Genomic DNA, 16,322 nt, shown 5'->3' with positions numbered 1-16,322 from the left:
TAATAAAAGTATCTTTTTTTAGGTCCCATGGAGCAAATGGAGCTGAAATGAGCTTAAAGGAGAAAGAGAAGCATGAAAATTTTGGAAATGACTAAGGCAAGGCACAAGGGCTACAAAATTGAGCTGGAACGAAGAAATGAAGTTTTCCTGGTCTAGCTAGGAAATCCTGATTCAACCAAGAAATCCTGCTCAAAATAGGAAACTCTGTCAAAGCAAGACTCCTGAGTCAACTAGGAAGCATGGTCGGAAAAATGAAGACAAATGGCGAAAAGAGAGGAGTCCTGAAGGCACTAGGAGACCATATGGCTTGAAGATGACGCAAGAAAGCTCAAGATTCTTCTAGATTAATGGTGATTTTTGGCAAAAAGGAAGAGCCCTAATTAATTTAGGGTTCTTTGGACGTAAAAAGAGATATTTTGGGAGGATATAATCTTTTTGCCTTGAAAAATGGGTGGAGGATCTTAGAGTTAACGTCATACATGGAAGGATCTAGAGGATAAATGACGCATGGAGAGTTTTAAGGGATGGCAAAGTGTGTGCAACAAGAAAAGGTGAAAAACAAGTCCAGATTCATTCCTATTTTCACTCAAGATATTTGGCCGAAAATAAAGAGAAAAATCAGAATAAATCCTAGATATTTCGGCAAATATATATTTTGAAGATTTATGGACTCAATTCACTTAATTTTGGAGGCTTCTGATTGGTTGAGTGACATAGCAGAGATGACGTGGCATTAATTCATTGGATGGAGCTGTGTGGAGCAACCAGATAATTCCTAGAAAAATAATAGAAGATTCATGAAGCCTTGGAGATCGCTTTGCCGTTCCCTATATATAGCTTCACCCTTGAGACGTTTCACACACCTCTCCCCCCTTAGAAATTCCAACGAAAAAAAAAGTTCTCTCCACTCTAGTTTCAAGTCTATGCGTTTTCAAGCAAAGAGAAGAAGAGAAGAAGAAGTCGTGAAGCCTCTTAGCCGCCATCATCCACCTTGTGTCGTGAAGTTTTGAAGCCTTGCTTCCAAGATTTAAGAACCAACGTTTCAAGCCCTCCACCATCCTCTCCATTCACGGTGTAATTCCATCTTATTCCTTGTAACCTTTTAGGTTTTCTTTGTTTGATTTCGTATGAACTTGATATCTAGATAACATATACGTTAAGGGCAAAGTTTAAAGCTCGTTCTTATGTTTGAATAAATTTCGAATTTTATGGTTGTGATTCTAAGTTGCTTATGTGAGTTTGTTCAATTGATTTTGCTTGATTGATATCTTTTATGTGTTAATCTTATTTGGTTCGAAACATTTAGGATTCGCATGTAATTGGTGCTAGATTTAGGTTAACAATTCACCTAATAGTTTTGTAACCCTAAATCGGAAGTAATAAAGGGTTTGGACAAAAGTCGAAATCAATTGAAGAGGATTGCAAGTAGATGAACTTATTCATACTAGGTTGTGCACTCAATTTGATATCCTTTCTCTATGCTTATTGTGTTGAACATGTCTTGATTAGTTAACTTTTTAGACTTTGATTGCGTGTTTAATAGGATTGATTTAGGTGTTTTCACTTAGATTAATTAATTAAGGAAAGTAAAATATGGGAAATCGTTTGCTTTGAACGTTTCACATGATCAACTTCTCTCTCATGACTCAGATGATCAACTATAGGAGTTCTAATTGAATTCGATCATATGGATTTGGTTTTAATCTTTGTACCTAACGTTCACCCTATCTTGTACATGTATTTTATATTTTTGTTTTATTTCTTTGTAATTTTCGATTACCTTATTCTAAAACTCCCGTTTCCGTTCACTTGTATATATTCTTGTTTTATTTTTGTAAATTATACTTTTAATAATTCTTTATTTTTTTTATAATGACAGGGGTACCCTCAATCCCCAGTTTAAACGATCCCTATTTACCATATACTAACGATGACATTTTTCAGGGTTAAATTGCGCTCTTGCTTTTAGCGTATCAAGAGTAAGTGTTACAGAGAGTGAGCAAAATGTAAACAAATAATGTGAGTAGTACAGTAAGTGTCTCTGATTATTTCTAGGAATCCACCCCCACTTTACGGTTTGAAAAAACAAAAAGGCACAACAGTAGTACAAACATGCAACAACTTCTTTCAACAAAATGTGTCACTCTCAGACAATGATTCTATTTACAACAAATAAAAATGATCATGCTATAAACTCTAAGACCATGATCCGATTTACAACAGCACATCTAGTAGATAAACGGAAATGATATATCTCCTAGTTAAAGAGTTAGATAAATAAAGAAGAAAATTGAAATGTAGGCAACATCAAGAGGAGACGAAACAGGTAAGAATAGAGGATGGTTCAATTGAGAAAAAGATTATAGATGCAATATTCAACCGGAAGAAAATAGAAACAGAGCAACTAATATTGTTAAAGAAGGTCATACCTTCTGCGAAACAAAAGCGGATTTCCAAGCCTTGTCAGAGTAATTCAACCTTAGAAAACTGCAAAACGGTAAGATCTCAATCAAAATTACTGATTCTCATACCAAAATTTCATTTCCAAGTGAAACTATTTCAGGTACATAAATGAGGTTGTGTATAGATAATGACAGTAAAATTTTGGAAGAAACATATGTTACATATGTTAACACTAAAACTTAAAACCATAGTCCTACATAACTGAAGAATACTCTAAGGCCTACCAAGAAAGATAAAATGTCATACTATATTCACAATCGGATTGAAGGTTCAAACTTTGCCTCTGATCTATCTCTCTATGTGATGCCTTGGAAATTCGTATTTATTTTCCGAGGATTTTCCGGAATTTAGATTGTGGTTATTGGACGGTTTCGTGGCTCGTGGATGGAGCGGAAGTGTTTCGGGCGAATAATTATTCAAAAAGTATGACTTTAGGGGGGTTGCTAAGGTTGACTTTTGATACGTTGGGATTCTCCGAAAACTTCCTTCACGAAAGTTGTAGAGCGCGTCGATACGAGTTCGTGGACATGTGGAACGTGAGAATCGGAGTTCGTATGAGAAAGTTATGGCCATTGGAAGGAATTTCCATCTTGGTATAAATAGAAGTTTCCAAAGTGGAAACTTACTATTTTCATTTGTTTCCTTTTCCGGAAACCATCTCCTCTCTCTCTCTTCTCTCTCGGCTGCACCTTCAGAGTCGAAGTATTTCGACTGACCCGACCCGGATCCGGCCGACCCGACCCGGCTTTTCCGGCGAGTTCCGGCGGTCTCCGGCGACGAAACTTTCCAGATTGGTTCGTCATTGCCGTCCGCTCCTCCCTGTGGTGTCCTCTAGCGGCGATTCGCTGCGGTGATGGCGATAGACGGCGGTGCAGCTGGTGGTTTCTGACCCGGTCGGAAAATGCAGCTCCGGCGACTTCGTGGTTTCATGATTCCTTGGTTGAGTTCAGAGGAGGCTCCTTGATCGATCTATGGTGTTTGTTTCGATCGATTTACGTGGAAATCGGTTCAACTCAGTTTGAGCAAAAATCCAAAGCTTGTGAGGTAGTTTTCAACCCTTTATGCTTGTTTTCTGACTTCGAGCTAGTTATGAGAATCCACAAGCATGCTTAGATGAAGCTTTTTGATGTTGGGAGTTTTGTGAAATAATGAGTTTTGGCCGGTGGCGGTGCTCCACCGTCTGTGGTGGCGTTCTGGCGATGTTCCGGCCACTTAAGGAACTGTTTGTGGTATTATATATGTTCTACTCGTTGATACGAACGTTTCGATATATAATATGCAAATTTTCGAGTTCGTATGGAATTGTTATGATTTTTGCAGTTTCATACCGATCGATTTATTCGATCCGTGAGGATTCGAGCGTCCGATCGACATGTGGTTTGGTCACATCGATCATGGACGTATTCCGGAGACTTTGGGAGGTCTCGGATGTGGTTTTGCCTCGATTGGCACCACTTTGGGGATTTTAGTTCAAAACAGGGGTTTCGGACTTAAATCGTTTGTGAATCGTTACTGAATTGAGGTCATTGGTGATTAGGTGCTTCTAAAGGTGAATTGGACGAGTTGTTGGTGATAGTTTTGGTTCGGTTCTGTATAGAAGACGCAGCGGGAGTTTCAAGGTGAGTAATCTCACAAGGTTCATTATGAACGGAATTACCATTATTGTTTTGGCGTTAATTATTTAACTGCAAACTATAGTTGGTATTAGTAGGCATTCCTGAGCGAATGACTACGTATATATATATTTACGTGAAATATATATATTCTTGTGGATGATGTGTGATGAATAATATGCATGATGGGTTCATATTATTGTTGAATGCGAATTTTCATTGAAACAATATTGTGGAAAAAGATATTTTCTATTGTTTGAAAAGTATTGAGTTTGATGTTACATTTTGGAGTCAAGCGTGACTCATTTTAAATGTATTGGTCCTTGTACCAAGAGTCACAGATGGTGAGCAGGGATGGGGAAAGCCGGAACTAGATGGTCGTAACGTTTTTAGGTCAGGTATGACTTGCTTAACATTGACTTGAGACCAGATGGGGTCTGAAAAGCATGGGTCGCAGATGGTGACCAACGGTTGGTTCTAAGACCAGACGGGGTATGAAGACCAAGAGTCACAGAAGGTGATAGGTTGCAGATGGTGACCAATGATTTATCTGTGTTGATGTGTTGTGTGTCTAGGTTAGACTGATTTGTTGTTGGTGCCTCATGGGGTTAGTGGGGAGCTATCTGATGCTCATGAGTACGTGTTTTTAAAAGAGAGTTTCAGGGATTCTTTCTTTTAAATGTCCTGGGAAGACTTGTGAATCATATTCTATATGTCACAGATGGTGACAGGCCGCAGATGGTGACCAATGGTTGATTTCGAGATTTGATGGGGTCTGAAGATCATATGTCACAGATGGTGACAGGTCGCTGATGGTGACCAAGGCAAGAGATAAGGAATCGTGCAGTTAGCCGGGCGAGTGGTTACGATAAGCTAGAGCGCTAGTATGTCTGTCATGGTACCTCATGGATCTAAGTAGATTACTTATGACTCCTGGGTACGTATTTTGTCCAGGTTGGACTAAGAATCATATGCTATTTGTTAGGTTAACGATAGGTATGATTGATGTGCTTATGTGTTTTATCCAGATTGGATCGATTAATCATATTTGAATTGTTAGGTTAACGATTTATATGATTTTGTCACGGTGTGACTTTTGTGATTTCCTTTTGGAAAAAAAATATTGTTTTGGGAAGCATGGTATGTTTTCCTTATTCGCGAGTCGAAAGATGTTCCTCGTGTTTTTGGCGTGAGTTGTGCGGGCTTTTATCCCGTAATTTGGTGTGAGTTGTTTTGGGTTACTCATACGGGCTTGCAAAAGCTTACCGGGTTTGTTGTGTGACAACCCGGTGCACTATTCAAACGGTGTAGGGGTTAATCTTGCAGGTCAGGGAAATCGTGGCTAAAGCTGAGGTAGCTTGTTGGCAGCAGAACTGGTAGGAAGCAAATTTGATTGGCTTTGCCATTGTTGCGACTTCCGCTTTGTAGTGAACTCTGAGGAGTAGTTACGTTTTATTTTGTGATGGCAATTTAATTCGTAAACTTATGTAATATATAACTCATGTTAAGCGAGTGTATATTAACTTGGATTGGTTCAGGGCATCAGTATGTACTTGTTTTAAGGGAAAGATGTTCCAGGTATTTGTATTGATGACAGAACGTTCACGCATATATAATTATGGGGTTATATATATCGATTTTTATTTGCGTAAAAATCAGGGACGTGACACTCTACCTCCTCATGCAAAGCAAACAAACACAACCTATTTCTCTCTCTCTCGATCGCTGTTGACAATTGATAAAGATGGTCGCAAAACTGTAGAAGAAAGAGGAAAACAACGCGAGATACGATATATCCAGATCCATGGTAGAGCCGCAAAAAACATTTGAAGCGAGGGCAAAAGTGTCAATCCACTTGGAGCCAAATCATTGTTAAATGAACAGCCACCAAACTTTAGTATATAGTAAATGTATAATTTTCACTTTTAAATTGTAACTAGCAAATTGACCCGCGCAATGCTGCTGTATTTTTATTTTATTTTCAAGTTTCATATGTAATAGATGAATACTCGTAATCTAAAAAACATCAGCGCTACTTAGAATATAATTTGTTTTGTTGTTAATAATAGATTAGCAATAAATGAGACACAACAAAAAATAAATTTTTTCCATAATTTGTAGAAATTTACAAATACAAAACAGAATTGTTCTCCAATAAAAAAATAAATAAATAAAAAAAAACCTGAAAGGATATGGCAAAATTGTTTTTTTTTTAAAAAAAGGCAGGATTGTAATTTCAATCAAAAGACGGGGGTAAAACTGTATTTTCAATGAATAGTGTTGCTCTAGGGGCTTTAGTATATGTATAACTAGAAATCGTACCCGCACTTTGCCGCGGGTTTTGGAGCTAATACAACATTATTTAAGGACTAAATTTAAAAGCATAAAAAATATAGTTGACATGATCATTATATTAACAAAAGATTTAAGTCTGTTTTACAACAAAAGATGAAGTAGTTCAAGTCCCTCCATCAGCTTCCCTCCTTTCCAAATATCTCTTCAGCTTGACCTGAATGGAAAACAAACATTGCATAATTAGAGCATCTCCAACAGTGATACTTATATTAATAACTAAAAATAGCTAAAAGTGAAATATAATTAGTTAGCTATTGAGTTATGTTTCAGCAGAATACCTAAATCTCAAATTAAATTTAGGTTTTAGTTAAATTGTCTGTCATCTCTAACTAAATATAGCTAGAGAATTTAGTAAAAGTAATATTTAACTTTTGTTTAGGTATTTTGCTGGAATAGAATTTTAGCCTAAAATTAGCTAAATATTACATTTATTTAATAGTCTGTTGGAGATGCCCTTAGGTAATAACACAAAATATGAAAATACAAAACTAAAAAGAAACCATGTACTAAAATTTGACTGTTGATTGTGGTAAACCTCAGGAATTATGGGAGAATCTAATACAGTGCTAAGACATAATCACTTTTCAACAATTTGTTTGTTCATGACTAAAATTCATGTTGTACTAGATAGTTGTTTCTTTTCTGTTGGGATTCCCCTAGCTCATTATTGCACTTTCCTTTGATTCTAGCTCAAAAACAATACAAAGAAGTTTGAGAAATCGGGAGTTAAATTTGCAGAAACATTTAAGATGATTGTCATTGTACCACCTGGAAATTCTTCCTGATTGTGAATGTTTATACCACCAGTAGCTGTCAATGAAGAAATAGTGTGTGAATCAAATTAGAAAGTAAATGCAGAATATGATGAGTGATATCTAAGCTGGCTCTCTCTTCTATGATCTAATTACCATCTAAACTGAAATATCTCTATAAAAGACGCTCGCGGTAATACAATGTTGATGAAAGCAACTCACCCATTTGCAATAGAGTGGTGCAAAATGGCTTTTGAAACAATGGGGCGGTGTTAAAAACTGAGCTTTTTTTGAAAACAGAAAGCATAGGCAGTAAAAACTGTGCCCAGAAGCTAGAGAGAGAGAGAGAGAGACAGAGAGAGAGAGAGAGACAGAGAGAGAGAGCTGTTGTGTGAACCAAATGGTACAGAGAAGCAGTTTGCCAAACTACCCATGATCAATCAAATGCATAAACTTCGAGAACTCGGATACCAAACAATCAAACATAATGACTCAAATGAACAAAAATCATCAACCACAGTGATTCAAATACCTAACAAACTTTCGTTGGGTAACTGCGTTTTGGCTCGAGAGGGTGCCCCCAACACCTCGGTCTATAGGGATTTTTCTTATCAATGAAAGACAGTGCATGAAAACACCCCAATTACATAATCGAGAATCTTATTACATGAGTGAGGACACATGCTCTATTTGCTCTACAAATGATGTATTACCACTAGAACAATATATTAATTGTAACATTTGTAAACTAGTTTATAAACTTGTAAATATGATCGTAGGTGGAAAAAGAACACGAATAGAATTAAATTTCTACATCTAGAAGGTAACATAGTATCATCATATAAGCATTATTTTATTTGATGAAAAATTACTCAAAATAGACCTCAATTATAATCTGTTAAGGAAAGTATTAATGATGTAGTTAATCATTAATAAAAAGACTTAATTTTTTTTTCCTTTTTTAGAGAAGATTTGATTCCATAATTAATTATTAATGATTTTGTTAAGGGATAAACAGGTTACCCCATTTTAAATATTTTGGACCATTAGATGTGTTACTAATCCAATTGTCCAAAATATTCACCAAACCAGGTGTATGCCAAACATCCAGGTACCTAAGAATTTTCCCTGCAAGGTCCTAATTCTCCAATTTGAATGATAAGCGTCTATGATCGATAGCTGAAGATATATTCACTGGCAATTGGTTTCTATAATGCTGGCAAAAATGCCTTTCACCAAACTGAATTGCAAACAAAATACCATGAGTATCTGACACATGTGGGTGTGCTCTTCATCAAGCACAACAAGACCATTATATTGTTTGGGTGCTTATCTATTTTTCTTGTGGCACACTTTTTACAGAATCGAAGATTAAAAACCAGAAAAGGATAAGCCTGGTAAAAAGCCAAGGTATGATCTTCTAGCTCAATAGCACAGCTTCTAGTCTTGTGCGCTAGTTTGTTATGGACTTAAATAACAAAGGTGGGCTTGCTTCCTCTGCTTTTTCTAAACCATGGGCTTTGGTCATACATGCCTAAGTCAAATCTTCCTCTTGATTCTCTGGATTTGTTAAACAACTGATGTTATGAATCTTTACCTGCTATATGGTTTTGTAGATTTGATGGGTTGTTCTTTTGTTTGTTTATACACGAGGTCTATATTATTTAATAGATGATGCTGGATTCTTGACGTACATTAGTTTCCAAACCAGGTGCGTATCTATGTAGGATAGCTCAACCCAAAATTTGTTCAATATTTCATGGATTATAAGTGCTAGAGTCTCACATAGTGGTCTTTGGTTCAGTTGGCAAGGTGGCTAGTTGTTTCACTAGCAAGATGGGTTCGAATCCTCTAGAAGACAATTTATGCCTGTGTTTTCTTTGTTGTTGTTTTAGAAAAACTCAAATTGGGAGAGAATTGAGTGGGACAAAAATAACTTCGGTCGAAGTAGAAAAAAAGTACAACACACCCTTCATGTTTCGAGATCATATATGTAGACATCTCCCCCTGTTGTCTGCATCTCCACCTGATGACAATGGTCATGGGAGTTTGGATAACTTCCACAATTATGCTACCAACATGTTTCTCGAAAATGGATTTAGGCAATGACTTAGTGGTCAAGTCTGCCACACTATCTCAAATCGAACCTAGTTCACTTATTTGTCCAAAGTAATCAGCGTTATCCTCATAAATGCTCGTAGGCTCATCTGTGATAGACTTCAAACCACAATTTCTTTGAACATGCATAATTATGGAAACAATCCACATACATTCACGATCTACTTCGTGAAGAGCAATAACCTCTGCATGGTTCGAAGATATAGAGACTAGGGTCTACTTTATAGACCTCCAAGATATTGCGGTCTAACCCATGGTGAACACATAACCGGTTTAGGAATGACCTTTGTGTGGTTCAGAGAGATACCCAACATCAGCAAAACCTTCCAAAACACTAATGCCATTTTAGGATGGGAATAAAGGACGCACGCCAGATTTGGCGGCGTTCCTGGTGTGTGATAAGTCTGAATCCATCATCTCTATGTAGGGATAGAAGCAGCCATATCACCAGTCTGATGGCGTCGCATTGGTGCAGAATTTTATGTAGCTAACAAGTTCATTACAAATGAGATATCCGGTCTTGTAGATTGAGCTAAGTACAATAATGCACCTATTGTACTCAAATAGGGCACCTTTGCCTCTCGCATATCTTCGCCATCATCCTTCGGACGAAGAGGATCTTTTTTAGGATCAAGACTATGGACGATCATGGGCGTGCTTGAAGGCTTGGCCTTGTCAAAATGCCTAAGCATCCATCAACACGATGCCCAAGATCCTTCATCTTAAACACAGATTTCAAGTGGTCAACGGTTTCCCTTAACTCTTTAAGGGCTTCCAATGAAGATCATATCACCAACATGAACCGCAATAGAATCCGAAACTTGTCATGGAAACGCGTAGGCATATCCCTTCCCAATCAAGTAGTGATCACTTAGTGAGCATTTCAACCTTATTGCAAAAACGTTCCTTGGTCTGGAGCTATTTGACTTGGGTAAATGAAGTCCATCAAGAACCTTCATGTATATTCCGTATCTAGATTCTCATAAAGATACGTAGTGACTACATTTGTAAGCTGCATGTTCAGTTATTCAGAAACTACTAAACTGATAAAGTAGTGGAGTGCAATGACATCCATTATGATAGAATATCTCTCCTCATAGTCGATTCCAGGGTGTTCTGTGAGAAGTCTTGCACCATAAGGCGAGATTACTATCTCTTTTTCTCATCACGCTTTCTAACGAAGACATATTAGACAACATGTTTTATGTTATAAGGTGTTGGCATCACTGGCTTGAAAAATCTTCCTCTTCGTCAAAGAATCCAACTTAACCTGGATCACATCTTTCTATTTAGGCCAAATTTCTCTACGTTGACATCATTCATCAACGGAGCGTGGTTCGATATCATCGGACTCAACGAACTCATGCACAATGAAATGCGCGAATACATCATCCATCAAGATGGAGTTTTTATCCCACGTCTCATGTACACTAGTGTAATTTTTAGAGAGCTCTATATTCTCAGGAATAGGTTTTGACTTTGAGGCGTCCCCCAACGATAATTTAATCCGGAACATTCTCACGAGACGGATTTTGAGTGTCGATGATCAAACGATTGGATTGTGCCAAAGTATCATTCGAACCCACTGGCCTCCCATGCATCCTAGCTAGGGCCATGACCTGTGACGCTAAAGTGCCATTCTCTATGGCTTTGGTGCCATGCCTACCTCTTTGTAGGGTGGCACTACGTCCTTTCGTAGGGACATCCATCCTTGTAGGTACGTTTGCAGCACATATGTATGATCTCGTCACTTTAGCGGGGATCAAGATGAGACATAGTGGGGACAGCCTACGACAATTTCTCTCGTTCCTATTGAACATCCGTGTTCTTATCTCCCCCTAACGACAGGAATACTGTCTCATCAAAGTGACAATTCGTAAATCTAGCAGTAAAGAGATCGCCTAGCAAGGGCATTAAGTGGCAGATGATTGTTGGAGTTTCATATCCAACGTATTTGCCCATTCGTCTATGAGGACCCATCATGGTGTACTGTGGTGGTGCAATTGACACATAAATGACACACTCAAATATGCATAAGTATTTGTCCCCAGTCACTAGCTGTAATGCAGAGATAGATTGAGTGGTCATGGGTTGTAGACGATTAGCATAGCTGCATGCGATATTGCATCACCCCAAGAGGATATAGGGAGATTGGTGCGCATTACCAATGTTTGGGCTACCATCGTAGGCATTTCTGCGAGACCAAGTGGGTGTGTACATGGGAATATGATGTCCAACATCAGTCCCGATGATATGCAATAATCATATAAAGTGTTTGATATAAACTCTCTAGCATTGTCAAGTCCAATTGACTGAATGGGATAATCCGGGGAGTGAGTCCATCGCCATGTGAGCTGTGCTAGGAGTGTAGTATAAGCAGCATCACAAGTGGACAATGGCACAACACGTGACCAACATGTTTGCATGTCAACCAACATCATGAAATATTTAAATGTCCGCAAGTTGGTTGAATCGGTCCACAGAATCCCCTCAGATTCTATGTAAGAACATAATGAGTATTTTCATATCTTTTGTGTAGGTCAATGTACATACCTCCACTATTATGGAGGATTTGCTATGTCACCAAGAATAAGTAACACCCTCTTTGTGGGCCCACAAGCCATGGTGGAACCCAACCACGATATACATCTCGTAACCCGACGTCCAACCTACCCCGTGGTAGTCGGAAGCGGCCAAGACCTCACCAAGAAGCAACCTTCCCGGCCTTGCCAAGTTACCTTCACAATATGTCGTTTTTTAGACTAGAATAGTGGTTTTGCATCCCACATTGAAGAAATTGTAAAGGAGAGGGGTTCCCTTACCTATAAAAGGGACCCCTCCTCCCACTTAAACATCCACTCCATTACATCCTCATGTAATCCCCTTTGGGCCGCAAGGCCCAAACACACTAGTTAAGCTTTCAAGTGGACGTAGTCTCCAGCTAAGGCGGGAGACGAACCACTATACTTCTTGTGTCTCATTTACTCTCTCTCTCTCTGTCTTTCTCTAACGTTAATTAAGACCCCTTGGTCACTAACATTAACATTGGCGCCGTCTGTGGGAAGCCAACACAAAGGCTTCGTCACATACCATGAACTTCAGTCAACGCCGATCAAGGCTTGTGAACGCCCGGTCAACGCAGATCAAGGCTGGTCAACGCCGACCAACTCTGGTCAGTGCCAACTCAAAGTTGGTCAACGCTACACCACTCAAAAAAAAAAAAAAACTATTGGCTGCCTATTTACTCTGGACACCCAGAAGTATACCGCTGGGCACCCATGAGTCCCTTGTCGGTATCAAGGGAGTCATCAAGTGATTAAACTTCTCTAAGTCGTCATGCTCTACGAAGCCAAGTATCCAACTATGATCATCGATAAAACTCCGTCATCAACCACTGCTCCGCCAAGCGTGAAGTAATCACAACAAGAGCAACGCCAATCGATCAGCCTGCTGCTCAAGCGCCAGCCATCCACAGCTGGACATCCACGGCTAGACAACTTCCGCTAGCCATCCTTCGCTGGCCACCCTCCGCTGCCCATCCTTCGCTGGCTGATAGGAGCATTTTAATGTGGTATTTTAATAGTTAATTCCTCACATTTTGCTTAGTTAATTCCTTAACGAATCGATTTTTAACTTAATTTCTATTTTTTTAGGTACATTGGAGTAGATGATGATGAAATGAGCATTAGGTCCATAATTACCTATAAATGATGGAGAAAAATGGAAATGTACTAAAAGGTCAATTTTACACATTTTCCTACTCCAGCTAGGAGAAATCAAGCCAAGCAAGGAAGAAGGAACGGCCGCCTGACTAAATGAACTCCAAATGAGCTGAAACTTTCCAGATCCATTCTAGACATCCTAAGGATCATTTCTTATGAAGAGTGTCAGAGCTAGAATTGAGTGGAAGGCCTTCAAACAGTCAGCCCAATTTCCTGCAGAAGCAAAACTGGAAAACTGGACCCGTAAGGAGTCCAGCAGAGATTCTGGCCCAAAGGCATGGAAATAAATTCTGAAATTTTACCAAAATGATCTACACTCATGGTAGATCATTTCATATGAAGAAGTCAAGAGCCAAAACTGAATTCCTGTTGGAGAAATAATTGAAGGAATAAAGGGGTAGAAACTGACCTAAAACCAGCTCAATATTCACATGTTCATGTTTCCTACCCACATGAAGAAAGCTAGATGCTTTTCTCTTTTTCCTTGGATATATTTTTCTGCTCCAATAGATCATCATCACTTCCATACTTCTGCACCTTCATGCCTTGCTTTCATTTCATCATTACTCCATCTTTTCCATATTTTACAAACCACTTTCATTATTTTTCTTCCATTTATCATTTCACTCTTCTTTTTCTTCCCTATATAAACACCTTCTCCTCTCACTCTAAACACATTCCTTCATCCATTTCATCTTCTTTGTCTCTCCATTTCCATTCCATTTTTCTCTCCATTCTCTAGTTGCAAAATTCTGCGTTTTCAAGTAAGAAGAAGAAGAAGAAGAAGAAGGAGCCGGGAATATCATATCCTCCATCGTCCACCTTGAAGGCTTGCTTCCAAGATTCAAGATTTCAACGTTTCAAGCACTCCATCTCCATCTCCAACTCACGGTGTAATTCATTCTTTTTCCTTATTTAATTTCGTAGGAATTTGTTTCTAGTTAACAATAACATTAAGGGCAAAGTTTAAGCCCAATTTCTATGTTTGAATAAAAATTGTGATTTCTTTATGTTGATTTTTATGTTGCTTCTGTGAGATTGCTTAATTGATTTTGGATTATGGAAAACTTTTATATGTACGTGTTCTTTGATGGCCAACTTAGGATATATGCATGTAATTGGTGCTAGATTTAAGTAGTAAAGGCTTTGGACAAAAGTCGAAATCAATTAAGGAGGATTGCAAATAGATGGACTTTTTCATACTAGGTTGTGCACTTTGGTTGACATCCTTTCTTTGTTCTTCATGCATTGAATGTGTTCTTGATTAGCTAGTTTTCTAGACTATGATTGCATGTTCAATAGGTTTAATTTAGGTGCTTTCACTTAGATTAAATATTCAAGGAAAGTAAAATATGGGAAATCATTTGCTTTGAATGTTTCACATGGTCAACTTATTTCTCATGACATAGATAATCAACTATAGGAATTGTAATTGGATTTCATTCATATGATTGTAGTTTTGATCTTTGTTTCTTGTGTTCCACCCTTGTATATGTGTTTTTACACTTTCTTTATTTCATTTAATTTTAATTCCAATTCTATAATCTCAAAACCCCCCTTTTTATATTAACTTGTATATATTTTTATTCTTTATTTTATTTTTGTACATAATACTTTTTACTTTATTATTTTAATTCTTTATTTGTTTTTTTTGACAATGACAGGTGTACCCTCAATCCCCGGAATAGAACGATCCCTATTTGCTTATACTACTAACGATGTTTTCAGGGTTAAATTATGCGCTTGCTTTGAGCGTATCACTGGCCACCACTCCGCTAGCCATCCACCGCTGGACATCCACTAGTGGACATCCTCCGCTAGCCATCCACAGCTGGACATCCATGGGTAGACATCCTCTGCTGGCCATCCTTCGCTGGCCACCCTCCGCTGCCCATTCTCTGCTAGGCAGCACCGCTAGCTGTCGACGTCAACAGGCTCCGTTAGGCATCCTCCGCTGGAAGGCCTTCGCTAGCAAGCCCAATGCACCAGCAGCCTCTGCTAGATAACTCTGCTGGCCATCCTCCACTGGCCACCCTCCTCTGGCCATCCTCCCCTAGGCAGCACCGCTAGCTGTCAACGTCAATAGGCTCTGCTAGGCATCCTTCACTGGAAGGCCTCCGCTAGCAAGCCCAACGCACCAGCGGCCTCTGCTAGATAGCTCTGCTAAGGCATAACTCCGCTGGCCACCCTATGCTAGCCAACACTCTGCTGACCATCCACCACTGGCCATCCTCCGCTGGCCATCCATCACTGGCCACCTTCCGTTGGACATCCTCCGCTAGCCAACCACCGCTAGCAGACACCAACGATGGCACGCCAGCCCGCCAGTGCAACATTCGCCAAGCTCCAGCGTCAACCGGTAAGCACCAACCTTCAACCTTAGCTTCCGGCTTATCATTTATCTTGTGAAGGAGGCATATCAGACACCATTTCAATCAGTCAATGAAAACGTTGGTCATCTACCATGGTGTTCTTCCAAAGCAATGGAGCGTCATGTTTGGACAACTCCAACATGATTTGGGTACCTATGCCAATTTCAACTCCAACCTACTCCAAATCAGCATAAGATAAGTAAAATACTATATCTCAATACACGCTCATACAATTAGAGCTATTGCTATGCCTTTACATGCTTTTACTACTTCTAAGCATGCCTACAATATATCTCACTTGATATGCATTTACATGCTTCTATGACTTTAAGCATGCGTACACTATGTATCGATGTTACTAGTACGTCTACCATGCTAGATATGCCATGCTTTATGTCTCCACAGCACTTAAGCATGTTTACAACAATACAAAAATGTTATTAGCAACTTTACTACAAGTACATGCTAAATACATGCCATGTTTCTATTTAATTACAATTTAATTAAATAAACATGTGACCATCAAACAAACTATGCCACATTTAGAAGCTTGTAACACTTATGACTCAATCAAACATGCCCGGATAAATGAATTGCTTAAGTTACGACTCACTTGGGTATCGAGCATGGCCACGACTTGCTTGGGCCACGCCTCGCATGCTCGCACAGCGCCTACCCACTCAACTACACCCAACTTGCTCGAACACAACCTAACTCGCTCAAACATATCCAACATGCTTTAGTTAAGCTCTAGGTTCACAATGCTTCATAGCTTTCATCGGAAGCTACTCTCAAAATTTTATATGGACACCCATCACACTTGCCACTATCTATTGTGCATGTTACATGGTCATAAGATCCATATATTATTACTTGCTATACTTATTTGTCATTGTTCATACAATTACAAACTTTACATATACTCTA

Source organism: Rosa rugosa, chromosome 7 (assembly GCF_958449725.1).
Source record: "Rosa rugosa chromosome 7, drRosRugo1.1, whole genome shotgun sequence".
NCBI classification, from domain to species: domain Eukaryota; kingdom Viridiplantae; phylum Streptophyta; class Magnoliopsida; order Rosales; family Rosaceae; genus Rosa; species Rosa rugosa.
The sequence above is the reverse complement of the archived record's forward strand: the minus strand, read 5'-3'. Positions refer to the sequence as shown.